Source organism: Choloepus didactylus, chromosome 6 (genome assembly GCF_015220235.1).
Source record: "Choloepus didactylus isolate mChoDid1 chromosome 6, mChoDid1.pri, whole genome shotgun sequence".
Lineage (NCBI taxonomy): Eukaryota > Metazoa > Chordata > Mammalia > Pilosa > Megalonychidae > Choloepus > Choloepus didactylus.
Genome location: NC_051312.1, coordinates 32,071,816 through 32,087,731, shown reverse-complemented (window position 1 = coordinate 32,087,731; position 15,916 = coordinate 32,071,816). Strand labels below are relative to the sequence as shown.

Here is a 15,916-nt window from a genome sequence, read left to right as displayed (position 1 = left end):
TCAGTTTCCTTCCCTGTATAGTCTAGTTCATTGCTTTATATTCTCTTCCCACTAAGACTAGTCTGCCCAGTTACTGCTAGTGGAATCTCAGGTCCTCAAGTGTTTCTACACTAGGAGCAAGACCAGGGATTCACAGAGCAAGCACTGCTAGATCTACTTCACTTTCCTCTTCACTTATTTTTGCCTCTGCACTTGGGGATCTCCAAGAAGTCCAGGTGCTCCTAAGGTCCCTAGCCAAGGTAACTCCCAAGAAGAGGGGAGGGATAGGACCAACTTGGCATCAATTTTGTCCTTGCTCCTCACTTCTCCAGCCAGCCAGACAGCCAAGCACCAGCTGACTGGGTGCTGTGGGGGGGGGGGGGGGACCATTGTCTACTCCTGTGAACCAGGCCCTGTTTGATGTGTCCATTCATTCATGAAAGAATTCATTATTGTCTTGGTTTGTTTTGTGTATGTGCTCATTTATTCATTCATTCATTTAATCATCAACTTGTTATTGAATGCCTTCCATGTGCTGTGCCCTCTAAGGGGGTGTGGGTTCACAAACATGAACAAGGCTTGTCCCTGCCCTCCAGTTCTCAGTCCTGCAGAGAGAGAGCAGATGTATACCCAGATAGTTTGATACTTTTTTGGTGGGGGCCACAGCAGAGGGAGATGCTAGGTGTGCCAGGGAGCAATTAATTTGGTTAGGGTCCGGGATGGTTAGCTTAGGGAAAGCATCCAAGAGAATGGTCATGGCTGGCCGAAGAAACAAGGGAGCAGGGAGCCACCCATCCTTGTGGCTGGCGAGGGGAGAGGCAGGACGGGAAGGCCAAGAGCCTTGAGTGCCAAGCCAAGGATCCAGGGTGGTATCCAGGGGCTAACTTGGAGCCTTTGCTGGTTTGAAGGAGTGAGGCTGGTGCTTGTCTCCGTGGGTACAGGTGGGAGACCGGGTAGGCTATGTGTTCTGAAGTCTAAGCCTCCTGGGGGCACCCAGGATAAGAAAAACAATTCCATCATCTTAAGTCTGGTCAAACTCGGGGCCTGAGTAAGGAAACCCACAAAAGAGATCCAGAGCCCAAACTTGCTGGAAATGGACAGAACGATTCCCACCCTCAGTGTAGTTCTGGCGTCCTGTGTCCACTCACGCACCTCCAAATCCTCCCCATCCCTCCTCCCTGGGCCCTCCTCCCAAAGGACATCAGAGGCCTCTTCCCTGGACCTCGCATCCCCCAGGAGCCTCTGCTATTCCAGTCCTTCCAAATAGCAAGACCCGGATTCTAAGCAATTCCAAGAAGCACAGGAAGGGTCTGATAATCCATAGCTCCAGGGCGATTTGCTCCTTAAAAGGGAAAAATTAAAGTTTTTGAGTGTCTCCAGCTGGGCCTGGGTGCTTCCACTCTTACAATATCAGGTGACCAATGCAGCCTTCTGTGAAGCCTGATTGCCCAGGGTCCTGCAGCTCGTGGGTGGAGAGCTGGGGCACAAAACGCAGGAAGGGTTGGGTCCTAGTGGGGAGGGAAGAGGCAGAAGAAAGAAAGAAGAAAGACCAAGAAGTCGAGACAGAGAGAGGAAAGGAGAGGAGGGAAAGAACAACCATATAGAAGAAAGGGGCAAAGATGGGAGCAGAGAGAAGTAAGAAATAGGAGACAAGAAATGAGAAGGCAGCCAGTACCTCCAGCAAAAAAAAAAAGAGGTGAGAACAGGGCAAGGGTGGTGGAAGAGGAGGACAGAAAGGAAGACAAAGGGAAGGCGGGACAGGACACAGGGACAGCCGGTGTCCGGGAGGCATGGGACTTAGGGGAGACGGCGTCCTTCTCCTGCAGTGGAAGAAACAGGGGCCAGAGAGGGTCCCCGATTTGCTGAGGTCACCAGCATTCGTTCACGCCTGGGCTGTGGCTTGGTCTCGTTCTCATTGGCAGGAAATTGGTCTGAAACCAAAAATCTTGAGGCTTCAAAGAATGAAAAGCAAAAAAAAAAAACTTTTTAAATTATTTTTATTTTTTGAACAGGTAATACGTGCACATGGTACAAAATTCAGAAGGTACACACTTCACACCCACTGGGATGGCTATTATTTTAAAACATTGCTGGTGGGAAGGTAAAATGGTGCAACTGCTGTGGAAAACAGTTCGGTGGTTCTTCAAAAAGTTAAGCATACAACTACCATATGACCTGGCAATGACACTCCTAGGTATATAATCAAAAGAACTGAAAACAGGGATGCAAACATATTTGTACACCAATGTTCACAGCAGCATTATTCACAATAGGCAAAGTGTGGAAAATACCACGTCTATCAGCAGATGAATGGATAAGCAGAGTGTGGTATGTAAATACAGCAGAATATTACTCAGCCTTAGAATTCCGATACGAGCTACAGCATGGAAGAACCTTGACTACATTATGCTAAATGAAATAAGCCAGAAACAAAAGGACAAATATTGTATGATTCCAGTTATAAGAAACCTCCAGAATAAGCAAATTCATAGAAACAGAAAGTAGAAGGAGGTTACAAGGGGCTGGGGGGAGGGAAATGGGGAATTATTGCTTAATAGGTGCAGAGTTTGTTTTGGGTGATGAAAAAGTTTTGGAAATGGGTGGTGTTGATGGTAGCACAACAGCATCTTGTTCTTTTTGATGACTGCATAATATTCCACTATTTGGATGGACTGTGAGATGTCATTTATGTATAGTTTAAAGAGAAATTATAAAGCTATCACCTATGTAACTACCATCCAGGTCAAGAAATAAAATATTACCAGCCTCCCAAATGTCCCCTTACAATCCCTTCCCTCCCTCTAGAAATAACGCTATCCTAACATTTTCAGTAATTATTTCCTTGCTTTTCTTTATAGCTTTACCACTACGTAAGCATCCCCAACAATATGTTCATTTTTTTATCTTATCAGGTTTTAATCTTTATATAAATGGTATAAAGGGGATCACAGAGTATGTGTTCTGTTGAGTCCTGCTTCTTTTTCCTACCATGCTGTTGCATGTAGCTGAAGTCCATCTTCATTAAGGAATAGTAGTCTGCTATTATAATTTATTTAACTGCTCTCTTATTGATGGACATTTAGGTTGTTTCCAGTCTTTTGCTATTACAAATAATGGAGCAATTGATAACATATGCTATTTTTCACATATGCAAGTATATGTCTAGGATAAATTCCCAAAAATTGAATTGCTGGGTCAATGAGCAGGGCATTTTTAATTTTGAGATAGATGTTGATGATAAATAAATAGATAGATGATAAATAGATTAGATAGAGAGATAGATAATAAATAGATACATAGATGGATGAATGGATGATAAATAGATTAGCTAGATAGGTGATAGATGAATGATAAATAGATTCGACAGATAGATGGATAGATTGATTGGTGGATGGATGATAAACAGATTAGATAAACAGATAGGTGATAGATGGATGATAGATTAGATAGATGGATGATAGATAGATGGATGATAGATTAGATAGATGATAAATAGATTAGATAGATGATAAATAGATTAGATAGATGATAAATAGATGATGGATGATAGATGATAGATAAATGGATAGATGGATGGATGATAAATAGATTAGATAGATGATGATAGATAAACGGATAGATGGAAGGATGATGATAGATAGATAGATAGATAGATAGATAGATAGACAGAGACAGGTGATCACTAGTGAGCTAGCTATTGCCATGTTGCCATGCACCCATTTGCCCTCCCCCCAGCGGGGCATCACAGAGCTTGCTCCCCACTCCGCCAAGGCTGGGCAGAGCCTGGTCCACGGCAGGGTTCTCTAAGGACAGGTGGACGACTGAGTGGGCAGCACTGTCAGGATGGAGCCTGCCACGTGGCAAGAGGGCTGAGCAGGTATAGGGTGGCATGGTGCCCTTTGTCCCCACTGTGCTGGGCAGCTGATGGGGCAGAGTGGGTGCTAACGCAATTGCGGGGTAGACAGGCAACAGGAAACGTGGGCGCTGTGTTGTCGAAGCTGAGTCCAGAAGAGTGGACAACAACCCCTGGCCCCAGAGACCCCTCCGCCTTCACTCCCAGGAGCTCTAAAATGAGGAAACGGTGCTCCTCACCTTCCAGCCACCTGTCTCCATGGGGAGTGATGGGGTATGACGGAGCATGTGGGAAAACTCGAACTTCGGATCAAGAGCTGGGAAAGTTTACCCAAAAGAGCTGAGCCTGTGTACAGCAATGGCTGTCTTGCAACTTCCTCTCACTGTTGAGACACAGGGAGAGGCTCCTCGGGCCCCAGTCTGGGTCATCTGGGCCCCTCGGAGCTCGCCAAGCTTTGGTCACAGCCCAGGGCTGGCTCTTGTTCATTAGCACATTCGACAAATATTCACTGAGAGCCTCTATGTCCCAGGTGACCAAAATGGGCAAGGACCCCTGCCCTTGTGGGGCTTACACTTAAGCTGGGGGAGAAAGATGATAAACAAAATGGATGAGAACATTTCCCCATGGGTTAGCAGGTAGCAAGCACTATAGAAAAAATGGAACGTTCAGCTGGGTAACAGGGATCGGGAGTGGGGCAGAGTGGGGTGGGGGGAAGTTTGCAATATTAAAGAGGGTTGCATGGGGTACGCTTCATGAGAAGGTGACATTCGAGCAAACACTGGAAGCAAGTGAGGTTCTGAGCCAAGCAGATATCTGGGAAAAGAGTTCCAGGCTGAGGCAAAAGCCAGTGCAAAGGCCCCAGGTGGGAGAGTGTCCCAGGAACATTGAGGAGGTCAGTGTGAGCAGAGGGTGGGGTAGGGGATGAGGCCAGAGAGGTGAGGGGTCAGATCAGGGAAGACCTTGGGAGCCACTGTGGGGTATCTGGCTTTGACTCTAGGTGTAATGGGAAGCCATTGCAGGGTGCATTCTCTCTTATCAAATCAAGTTGGTGCCATCATCATCCCGGTGGGACAGGTGAGAAAACAGGCTCCTCGAGGTAGCCATGACTTGACAGCATCCCTCAGCCAATCCATTTGACAGGTGAGGTTTAAACCAAGGTCTGCCCGAGAACCCAGCCCAAACTCCTGACGACCACAGGGGCTCTTGAAGTGCTTGTGGGAGAAGACAATAGCCAGGGGAACATGGCTAACATTTGTCGCGCTCCTACAGTATGCCTTCATCAACTCATGCCCTCCTCCCGCAACCCTCTGGTTCCGACGTTATATTATCAGCGCCGTTTTACCAATGAGGGAACTGAGACTCAAGGAGAAGGTGCCCATCTGAGTGGAGCCAGATGTGACCGCAGTTCCATCTCAAGGGTCCCCATCCGTATTCTCCTGCCTCAGAGTCTTCCTTAGCTCTCACTCGTCCACAGGCTGAAGTCCAAATCCCTGAGGCCAGCGCTGGAGCCCCCCATCCCCAGCATCCAGCCAGATTTCCCCCCTCCCCACTCCCCAACAGGCCAGCCCCACCCCCAGCCAGAAGATACTACTCAACATTCCCAGAAGATCTTTTGCAATCTCCTTCAGCCTCTGCTCACAGGTCCACCCCCTTCCAAGCCCCAAGGCCTTGTCTTCTGAGGGCTCGCCTCCTCCAGGCAGCCTTCCAAGAACTCCCTTCCTGGTTTACCCCCTTTCCACACCCCACTTCCCAGTTTACCCCCATTTCTCCCCAGCTCTGCTAGGGTCCTCCCACTCTGCCCACCCCCTGCTCATGCTCCCCAGCACAGCCCCAGGGGCCAAGAGACACAGATCTCCAGAGCGGCCCTGACCTCCTCCGCTGGGCCCTAAATTCCAGCCACTCCACCGCACCCCTTTTCTCCTGCTGACCAGGCTTGCAGACGGGGAGCTCACCTCCCAGCCACATCACTCAGCCTCCAGCACCTCAAACCCACCACCACCCACAGTGACTTCCTTCTGCTCACCACGGGCAGCACCACGGCCCCCGTGCTTGCTCACCGAGGACAGGAGCTGCTTCTCCATCCCAGTCGCCCTCCTCTGCGGAGCCCCCTCCACCTTCCCCCACCCAGGTACCCCTGGCCCCGCCGACATGGATTGACTGTGAGGTCTCCCAGTGACTCCTTCCTTCTCTGAAGCTCAGCTGCCTCCATTCTACAGAGGGGTCTACAAGACCCACCTCCCAGCATTTTTCCAAGGACTGAATGAGACGGCGTATGAGAGCTTTTGCCTGGTATACAGTAGGGGTTCAATTGGTGCACATTTCCCCCTCTGGTGTCCACAAATGCTTACTGAGCACTGGAGAGGTTAGAAGTACAGCCCTGGAGACCTTGACTTGAATCCTGCCCTGCCCCTCGTTTGCTGTGTGGCTGAGGGCCAGTTGCCCCACCTCTCAGGGTCTCAGTGCCCTCATCTCTAAAATGGGGACAATCACAGGACGTGTCCCGCAGGACAGAGGCAGGCTCATCCCTCAGTGCGTTGGAGTTCCCACCCCAGCTCTCCAGAGGGGCAAGCAGCCAGGGAGAAGGGCCCGGCCCGGCATAGGGACCCTGTGATAGGATGGGAGGGGCCCTTTGCAAACAGATGAAACACTGGTGATGACTGAGCTCCCTTCGTCGGCCCAGCCCGCTGGATCTTCACAGTGGGACTACCGGAAAGGACTTGTCTCCCCTTTACAGATGAGAAACGAGGCTCGGAGAAGAGACTTACGCTTACTCAAGGTCACAAAGCCAGCAAGGGCCAGAAACAGGATTTGGACCCAAACTTCTTGAAAGCTGATGCTCTCAACTGCAGCCCAAAGCTGCCTCGTGTGTGAGTCCGGAGCCCTGGGAAGAGGGGTCTCCGTGCGTATAGCAGGGTGGGTGGGCCACGGGGAGCTACAGAGTGAGGGGCTGGCTTCAACTTGGAGACTGTGGGGCCTCAGGCTGGTGCAGAGCTGCCCAGGGGTCCCGGGTTGGAGGTGGGAGCAGATCAGCATACGGGAGCAGGAGGCCCAGAAGGAGTTAACTGCGTGAGGGGCCTGAGTGAATCAGAGGCTCCACAGGCTGCGATGGAAATTCCCTGTGCATGGTGTGTGGTCACCCAGAAAAGGGAAACGGTGCTTTTCGGAGCAGGGGACAGCGGGGGCTAGAGCCCAGGAGCCCACGCCTGCCTGGGAGGGGCTGGTGAGGGGATTGCAGCCTCCTGGTCTGCTCAGGGAGATGAGGAGCCACCAGGCCAGACCTGCTCATGTCGGGTCCATGGGTCGTGACGGATGGGTAGGAGTTCACCAGGCCCAGAGGGAGGAAAGGCGCTCCGGGCAGTGGGAACTGCTGAAGCCAAGGCGTGGGGGTGTGATTCAGTATGGGGAGACCGTCCGCCTGCTTTTGTTGGTAAACTCTTTCCTGTTCTTCTTGTCCTATTCCAAGCAGCACCTCCTTCCCCACTCCAAGCAGCACTTATCCCTTCTTCTCAATGTCCCACAGCCTCAGTTTCCCTCTTGGAGCTCTCAAAATTTTGTAACTCATCTGCCTTCCCCATGCACTGTGGACTCCCCAAGGGCAGAGCAGTGTCCTAGCAGGAGAGACAGTCTGCTCCCAGCACAGGGCCTGACACCCAGCAAGTGCTCAGATGTCTGGGGAATGACAATTTCCCCGAGGAGGAATCTGAGGCTTAGAGAGATTAGGTGAATTTCAACGCCACTGGCTGGCTGTGGCTGAGCAAGGCTCAGGCCAGGCTTCTTCTTCCTCAGTGGGGACTTGGTGGGAGGGAAAGAAAAGGGTGGACAGAGCCTTCCAAGGCCTGCTTCCCCCTGAAGCCTCAGGCCAGCCCTGCTCCTGCCCTTGTCACAGCTCTAGGAAACTTCCACCCTTCCAGGAGGGGGACTGAGCAATGAGATGGCACAAGGGGCAGTCAGATGGAGAGAGAAGGGGTTTGGGTGTCAGAAAATCTAGAATCTCAGTCCAGGCACTACTAGTTGTGTAGCCTCAGATATGTGGCTTCCCCTGAGCCTCAGTTTCCTCTTTATATTGGAGATAATGGAACAGGCTGTTCTGAGAAGAGAATGAGCTGACTGATGTAAACCATCAGCCTCTGTACCAACGTGAGGGGGTTTCCTTATCATTAATAATGATTATTATTACATCACTCTGCTGTCTTTCCTTGGAGCAGGAGTCTGCTGCAGTGCCATCCTGCCTACCAGTTCCTACGCAGTGTTGAAGCTAAGGTCTCGGGCCCAGCGTCCATCTGTCCCAGCTCAGCTCTGTCCTGCGTGACAGCCTCTGACCCACGGCAGCCAGATGGGTGGGCCAAATCCCAACTTGAGGAGAGCGATGACCAGGGCTTCCTGTCCAGAACCACGACCCCAAGGGCTTCAGTTGCTCCCAGTTCCACCGTAGTGCCTGGTGTCTTCGCCCCCCACCCCACATTCGCCTTGAAGGTCAAAGGAGCCCAGAGACCCTCCCCTCCCTCAGGCAGGGACCAGCAGCCTTGCAGCAGCCATTGGTGCTGGAACTTTTCCAAGCAGGAAGGGGAACTGAGAAAAGGCCTGTGGGAATGGGCTCTGAGCAGGACCGCGTGGGCTGGGCCCCATTGGGAGGGGGCGGCTCCTTGGAGCCCAGGCTGACGGGGTCGTGAGGGTGAAGAGGAGAAGGGGACCACAGGCAGGTGGCTATGGGGTTGGGTATCGTGACGAAGTGCTTGCTGGTCATCCAGGGAGAGCTGGCCAGGCAGTGGGAGGTTGGGGAGCTGTGTGGGGAAGGAAAGAGGAAGCCAAGGGGAGAGGGGGGTTGGGGCTGCTGGGGATGGACTAGGAGTGGGGGCTGGGGGCCTGGAGCCACTTTGGCCACAGCCACTTGGCTCCTCCCGGTTTCGGTTTGTAAATAGCCTCTGGCTCAGTGCAGGCGGGGTGGGCCCTGCCGCCTCAGACCCGTGTCCAGGTGGGCTCAGGTCTGAGGAGTTAGGGATGCTCGCATCCTGGACTGGAGGACCCCAGGAGGTGTATTCTGGTGGGCCCAGCTCTGGGCAGCCCCAACCTGTGGTCACTGAGGTAATGCAGCTGGGCGAGAGCAGCTACAGAACTTGATGACTTGGCCAAATTGGGCTTATTTATAACTGGTCCTGTATGGCCAGAAGCAGCTGCTGAGCTGCCAACTCAGCACTCAGATGATGGCATGGTGGGGGTGGGCTGGTCGATGGCCCCTCTGCCTGGGCCCAGGCACCCTGGGATTCCCCAGTGCCTCTTCGGCTGGGCCCAGTTGCTGCACTGTCCCTGTGCTGTCTGCGATGGGCAGGCCTTGAGATTTAGGGGGAACTCTTGGTAGGGGGATGAGGAGGCCTCAGGGCTTCCTGGGCCACAGGGTGACTGGACTTAGTCAGTGGACTGGTCAGTTCCCAGGGGGCTTGGGGCTCAGTCTTCCTGTAAAGAAACCCTTTCTCCAGAGGTCAAACACTGTCAGCAAACTCAACAAGAAGCAAAGTCATCTCCCCTCCCCTTCTTGCAATATCAGCTTAAAAGCAAAACAAAACATATTCGGGAAGAGGGCAATGCCGAACTGTAAGGTCTGGCCCTAAAGGTGGAATTCCAGGCAGCCTCCCAGATGGACAATTTGGGGGGTCTGTCCTGAGGCTCCTGCATCACACCTCATGGCCCCTAGCTCTTTGGCAGATGGAAGGGTGACTCCGCCCCCACCCTCCAAAGAACCACTTGCCTTTCTTCTAAAGAAGAATGCGAGGGGGGTGCCAGGCCCTGTCCTAAGGTTCATGGTAACAAGGTTCCTAAAATCCTTTTCCCACTTTTGGGTCTTGGGGGATCAACCCTGTCGCCCTCTACTCTTCCATCTGTGCCAGCTGTCTGCCCAACTCAGTCCCGGCCTTCCAGTGTCCCAGCCTTGTTCCGGGCTGGTTCCCCACCTGGCGAGATTTCCTTTTCCCCTCGGCCTCTCCGGCTCCCCTCTCTTCAAGGCCGAAACCAACTCCCACCAGTGAGTGTCCCAGCCTCAGGGCTCACCGTCCCCAAAGCTGAGGCTCTTGGGATGTAAAGATCAACAGACATCACTGTTGGGCCAGAAATAGGCAAAGAACTTTAGCTCCTGGATGCTGTGATAGCTGCACAAAGGAGGAAACCAAGGCCTGCGGTGGGGCCGAGACGGCCAACGGCACTCGGCGGGCTAAGGACTGAGCTGAGACCAGAGCCACATGCCTGACCCCCAGTCCAGAGCTCCCACCTTGGACCTCTGACCTCCGGGACCATCTGCTCGGCCTCGAGCAACAGCCCTACCTGGCCCCTTGCTTTTGGCGGGAAGCTGCTGGGGAAGGGTGGGGGCCTGGGGAGGTGGGTGGCATCGCAGGCCAGCCCCTGTCTGAGGCCTGGGGGCGGTGGGCCCACTTGGCCCCTCTGGGCAGGGTCGGGGCACCCAGCCTGGAGCCACCCGGGCTGCAGCTGCCCCTGTTTCCACATCGGCAGTAGCAGGCCGGCGCCTGAGAAAACAGGAAGCGTCCGGTCACCACAGGAAGCGTGTGCGCGCCGCCTCCCCACCCCCGGCCCATTGCAAAACGCCAACAGCCCCATTACCACAGGCACCACACAATGGCTGGGAGACATGCTCCAGCCTCTGGGCCTGCCGAGGAGCTGGACACAGACTCCGGCACTTACCTGTCCGGGCCGGGCCTCAGGCCATGACCAGTGGTCGCCTGAGGAGCCCGGAGTGTCCCAGGCTTCAGGCCTCCTCACGCCTTCTTTTGGGTTCCCATCCTGATTACCAGACTGGCCTGAGCCAGGCCTGCTTTGGTGACAGCAGAATATGGGGTCAGGGGTCAGAGAAGCCATGTCTCTGACCCTGTGTTTGGCACTTGAGGCCTCTGGGCCTGGCCTTTCAGACCCTGGCGGGGCCCGGCCCCCGAGCCTCCCGGAGGCTGAGGCCGTTGGCCCGGAGCCCGCCACCCCCACCACCCCCACCACCCCAGGGAGCCGTCTGCCGCCAAGTCCACACCTGCCACACCCTCGGCTCAGCCCCTGCCCTGCCCAGCTGCAACTCTGCCCGCCCCTGGGGGTCCTGCCCAGACTCACCTTTGGGAGGCCTGGGCCGCCCCTCATCTCCCCCCCACTGCCCCCACCCCACACATCCCCTCTCCTGCCTGCCCCGACTCACCTCCTGTTTCTGGCCCCCACAGGGCTCAGCCCTTCGAGGGAGATGGGGGGCCAGCGAGGCAGAAGCCCAGTGGCCAGGGAAGCCTGTGCTCCTCCAGCCCCGGGGACAGCAAGGAAAAGAGAAGAGAGCAGAGCATTTCATGGCTATAATAAATCAAAGGGGGAAGTCGGAGCAGGAGAAATAAGAAACTTCCCTACCCTGGGCACGGGGACCTGCCAGGCAGCAGCCCGAGTGCCCTGAGGCCTTCCCTCCTCCCTCCTGCCTCCGGGGCCAGTGCACCCAGAGCTGGTACCCGGTCTCCTCAGACATGGGCACCCCCACCTGCCCAGAGACAAAAATCCCTGAGTAGTGGAATGGTCTAGGGAGGGGATGGTCAGACTGCCCAGCAGAGAGGGGCAAAGATAAGGAGTGCCCCTCTGGACTAAGAGCCCTCAGGGGATGCCAGGAGGGATGAAGCACCCTAGGAGTGCCTCATGGCACAGTTGGGGCTAGGATGGACAAATGTCTGCAGAGAGAAGACGGGAAGGCCAAGGCAGGAGGAGAGCACAGGGGCAGCCCCAGACTGTGGGAACAAGCAGGGCCTTTTCCTCACCCCTGTCAGTGCATGTCTCTCAAGCCAGGCAAAGCGTCCAGAGGTCCAAGGTGGGGACCCAGGATATACACAGCCACTGGATGTAGCCATGGTGCATCTTCCTGGAGCCCCCACAGAGGCAGAAGGCTGAGAGCGGAAGCTTTTAATTTGAAAAGGAAAAACAAAAGCATTAAAAAGAAGAATGCAAATTTGCATGGATTTTTAAGAAAACAAGGAATCTCAGAAAAATTCTGGCTAGTTTTGGGGCCACCATGAGCCTTGCCCCCAGAGGCCCAGGGGACCCTTGCCCCCAGTCCTAGGCTGTTGGGTGCATTGGCAGAGACTCAGGATGCTTCTAACTTGAAGCCATCCTGAGACAGCGAGCTCACTGCCTTACAACTGGGGTTTCTGTTCTCCCTGTGAGCAAACTGTCCTCTAGTGCCAGCTCTGGGTCTCCAGGTGATGCCAAGAGGACAGCTGCCAGCCCAGAGCTCAGGGCTCCTGAGAGAGACTGCCAGCGCCCAGAATCACTCAGAGCCTCAGTTTCCCCACTTGTAGGATGAGGATCATTCAGGCAGATTAGATAAAGTGGCAGTGACCACTGGAGTCCAGGCTGCAGAGCCAAACAGATCTCACAGCATGCAGCATGTGACTTTAGGCAAGTGATCTCACCTCTCTGAGCCTGTTTCCCCATTTGAAAAATGGAGGAACAATGCTTACCTTGAAAGGTTACAATAAGGGACAAACGCGGTCATGGAATGGGGCCTCTGGGTGATTGTGGGGCTGGTGTCACACAGTAGCCGCCTGTCTCATCTCCTCCAAGAAGCCCCCACTTCCTCCCTCCTCTCCCTTTCACCTGTCTGAGTCGGGGTGAGAACCTCTGCTCTCCACTCTTCTCTGCTCACACCCAGGGCCCCTGACCTCACTCTGACTCTGCCTGATCTGGGAGCGTTCTGGAGCTGGGGTTCCCAGCCCTGCCCCAAGTTGCAACCTTTCCAGGACAGAGACCTTGGAGGCCCAATCTCTTGCGCTGGCAGGACTTCCTGCTTCTGTATGCTCACCTCCTGCCCTCCAGACAGCCACAACTGTTTTTACAAGTGTTTGCATCCACGTTGCACTATATGTGCATATCATCTTGCAATCCTTGCAGCTATTCTTATTCCCATTTTACAGGTGAGGAAACCAAGGCTCAGAGGAGAGGAGTGACTGGTGCGGTACAAGGTCAGCTGGCAAGAAAGGGGCAGCCCTGAAAGGAGCTGTCAATTCTCCTGTCTGCCAACCCAGTGGAAAGCCTATGCAAACTAGGAGGCAAATCTGCACCGCTTTGTCTGGGAAAGACTTCCAGACTTTTGGGGTGTCCCTGCCACTCGGGCCCAGGGCCATGGCCTATTCCCAGCTCACCTGCCCTGGTGCCATCCCCAGATTCTTCTGGTTAGGGTTGTAGGATGTCAGGATTGGAGCAAAAACTTCAGCCTCAGCCACCCATGAGAGCAGAGATGATGAAGTCCAGAAAGATGAGCAGTTCTGCTTGGCTGGCTCTCTGCCCTGAGCATGCACCCCTAGCAGCAGGAGGCAGGCCCCAGGAGGCAGTATTCCCTGGCGGTTAGAGCTGGGACACTGGTGCTAGGCATTTGTGGGTTTAAATCCCAGCTCTACAACTTAGATGAGAGACCACCCCCAGAGAAGTGACTTAACCTATGATGGGGAGAAGAATGCCTGTACTAGCCTGGAGATTTCACACAACGGACTTTTTTGTATTGTGTTAACAGCCTAAAGCTCAGCCCTTGGTCATGCATGGTCTCATTTAAGCCTCATAACAGCTCTGTGGGGTAAGTGCTATTATTACTCCCATTTTACAGATGAGGAAACCAAGGTGAAGGAGACTTCTAACTACACAGCCTTGCAGGGGCTTGAACCTGAATCCTGGCTGACTCTAAGTCCAGTACACTTTTCCTGCACCGGAGAGGTCCCCCCTTCCTTTTCTCCTAAGGATTGCTCTCCACCAGCCCCAGCCTGCAGGTTTAAGAGGCCTGAGTGGCAGGCCGAACCTGACTGGATGCAACTGGAAGGCTTGGCCCTGCCCAGCTGTGGGTGCAGCCCCCAAGTGCCTGGCTGCCCTCGCTCTTGGGTTGGGCTTGGGGCAGCTGCCTGGGCGTGCAAGTGCTGAGGACCAGCTACAGCGACACCTCCTACAGGCAGTCCCCCTGCCAGACTGTCTCGAACCACCCTGCCCTGTGGAGAGGAGTGTAAGCCCTTCCAGGAGGCTTACAGGGTGGGGCTGGAGGATAAAGAAGATAGACTCCAGCGATGTCCCTTCCAAGGTCCTGGGAGGGGCCTCAGAGTTTTGAAGTGATTTTGTCACCTTTTTTTCTTAAAGAGGGCCCCGCAAATTGTATAAACATCAGGCTCCCCCAAATTTAGACCCTTCCCCCAGGATGGGGGTAGTGGACAGGGTGTGGCCTGGCTCCCATTGCCATCGCCCTCCCCCTTTGCTTCTGGCTTGCTGGCCCTGTGACTTTGGGCACCACCCCCACTTTCCCTCCTCCTCATGGGGATGAGGCCTGGCGAGTCAGAAGGATCTAGCAGGGGCCAGTGATGGGAGCTCGGGGCTTCAAACGGCCCAGTGCACAGAGGGCTTGCGCAGGCTTGCCCTTGGTCCAACCCCAACAGCCTCCTGGGGTACGTGGGACTCCTGCCCCCGTTTCCAGCTGAGACAGCCGAGTTTCGGAGCCCTGCCATCACTTGTCCCTTGCCCAGAGACTGAGTGAGCAGCCTGCAGCCCCATCCCCCACTGCTCCCTTGGGTCCCCTACCCACGATGCCTCGCCCCGGGTGGAGTGCAGGGCGGACCCTGGCTCCCGGAGCCAGGACGGAGGGTGCGGGGGCGGCTGGCGGAGGCAGGGGGAGGAGCCGCGTCCCGCACTGTCTCACCGCAGGACCGACCTCGGCCCTTATCTGCTCGGGCAGCTTCCGCCCCCCTCCCCAGCCCGCGCCGCAGGTCTGGCCCCCGCCTCCGCCTCCGGAGGGGCCGGGCCGCCCGCCCCCAGGGGAGTGCCCGGGCCTTCGCCGCGCTGCTGCCCGGCCGAGCGGAGAGGGGGCCCGGGCCCCCAGGTGGGGAGCCGGAAGTGATAAATAACTCCTCGAGGTGGGGGCGCCCCGGCTGCCTGCCCCCAACCAGAGGGAGGCTTACAAAGCAGTCCGCCTCGGCCAAACCTGGCAGGGGCATTGGAGGAAAGGTGGAGGGGGGGCGTCCCTTAAAGCCCCAAGGGGCAGGAGGAACAGCAGGGTCAGTCTACATGGGGTTCCGAGGCACGCACCCTAGCATTGCCAACGGGCGTCCCTGGCACAGGTGGGCGAGGCAAGAGAGAAGTGGAGACACCTTCGAGAAAGTGAAAAGCAAGCCACAAACTGGCGGAGAGGTCAACATACAAACCGCAAAGGATAAGCATCAAAACTACAGAAAGGACTCCCGCGAATCCCTAAGAAAAGTCAAATCGTGCAATAGAAAAATAGGCAAAAGGCAAGAACGGGCATCTTACAGAAGAGGAAACCCATTGGTCCAATAAACCTTTAAGGGATGCTCAAAGCTCACCATTGGCGATGAGGGAAATGCAAATTAAGACTACAAAGAGAAGCTATTTACACTATCTGATGGGCAAAATTTTAAAAGCCTGACAGCACCAAGTGTGGGAGAAGAGGTGGTACATAGGGCTCTCCAGTGCCTTGCTGGTCAGATTGCAAGTGTTATCTTAAAAAGCTGAACACTGTTAGCAGATGCAGTGACCCAGCAAATCCCCCTTAGGCATAAAATCAAGAGAACTTCTTGCATGTGTTCCAACAGACGGGGACAAAAAGGGTCATAGCTGCACTGTTTCCAATAGTGAAAAATCTGGAAACAACCCATATGTCCATCAACAAGAGAATGGATAAATAAATTACAGTTTATTCATACACATCATTTTGCAGTGCAAACGAATGAACCACAGTTTCCTGCTACACCATGAATGAATCTTAGTGCCATCATGTTGAGGGAAAAAAAGCTAGTCCCAGAAGATAAAACATTTACCATTCTTGTAAAGGTCAAAAATGAGCCCAACCAGACCTCTACAAATAACGTTTGGTTCTTCCTTCCTTCTAATATTTATTTTTGCTATTAGATGATATGTTTACCCACCTAAAAAACTCAAGAGCGTGTACAGAGAAATGATTAGAAGCAGAAAGAAAATGTAGTTGGTTTACTAGGCATCAAAATAATTTGCTTTCCCATATACTATCAATACGTTATTCAAATGTAATGGGAAATCAATTCAAAATATCCACAAAAATGTAAA

The 15,916-nt window shown here is 54.0% G+C and overlaps 1 long non-coding RNA gene across 1 annotated transcript; it reads right to left on the bottom strand.

The window, feature by feature from the left end:
* Window positions 1-6,777: 6,777 nt before the first annotated feature.
* Window positions 6,778-11,830, bottom strand: LOC119538715. Its single transcript, XR_005217636.1, has 4 exons — window positions 11,608-11,830; window positions 11,016-11,158; window positions 10,520-10,649; window positions 6,778-10,344 (listed from the first exon to the last, which is right to left on the bottom strand). It is a non-coding gene; the product is annotated as an uncharacterized LOC119538715 (long non-coding RNA).
* Between the last annotated feature and the right edge of the window lie 4,086 nt (window positions 11,831-15,916).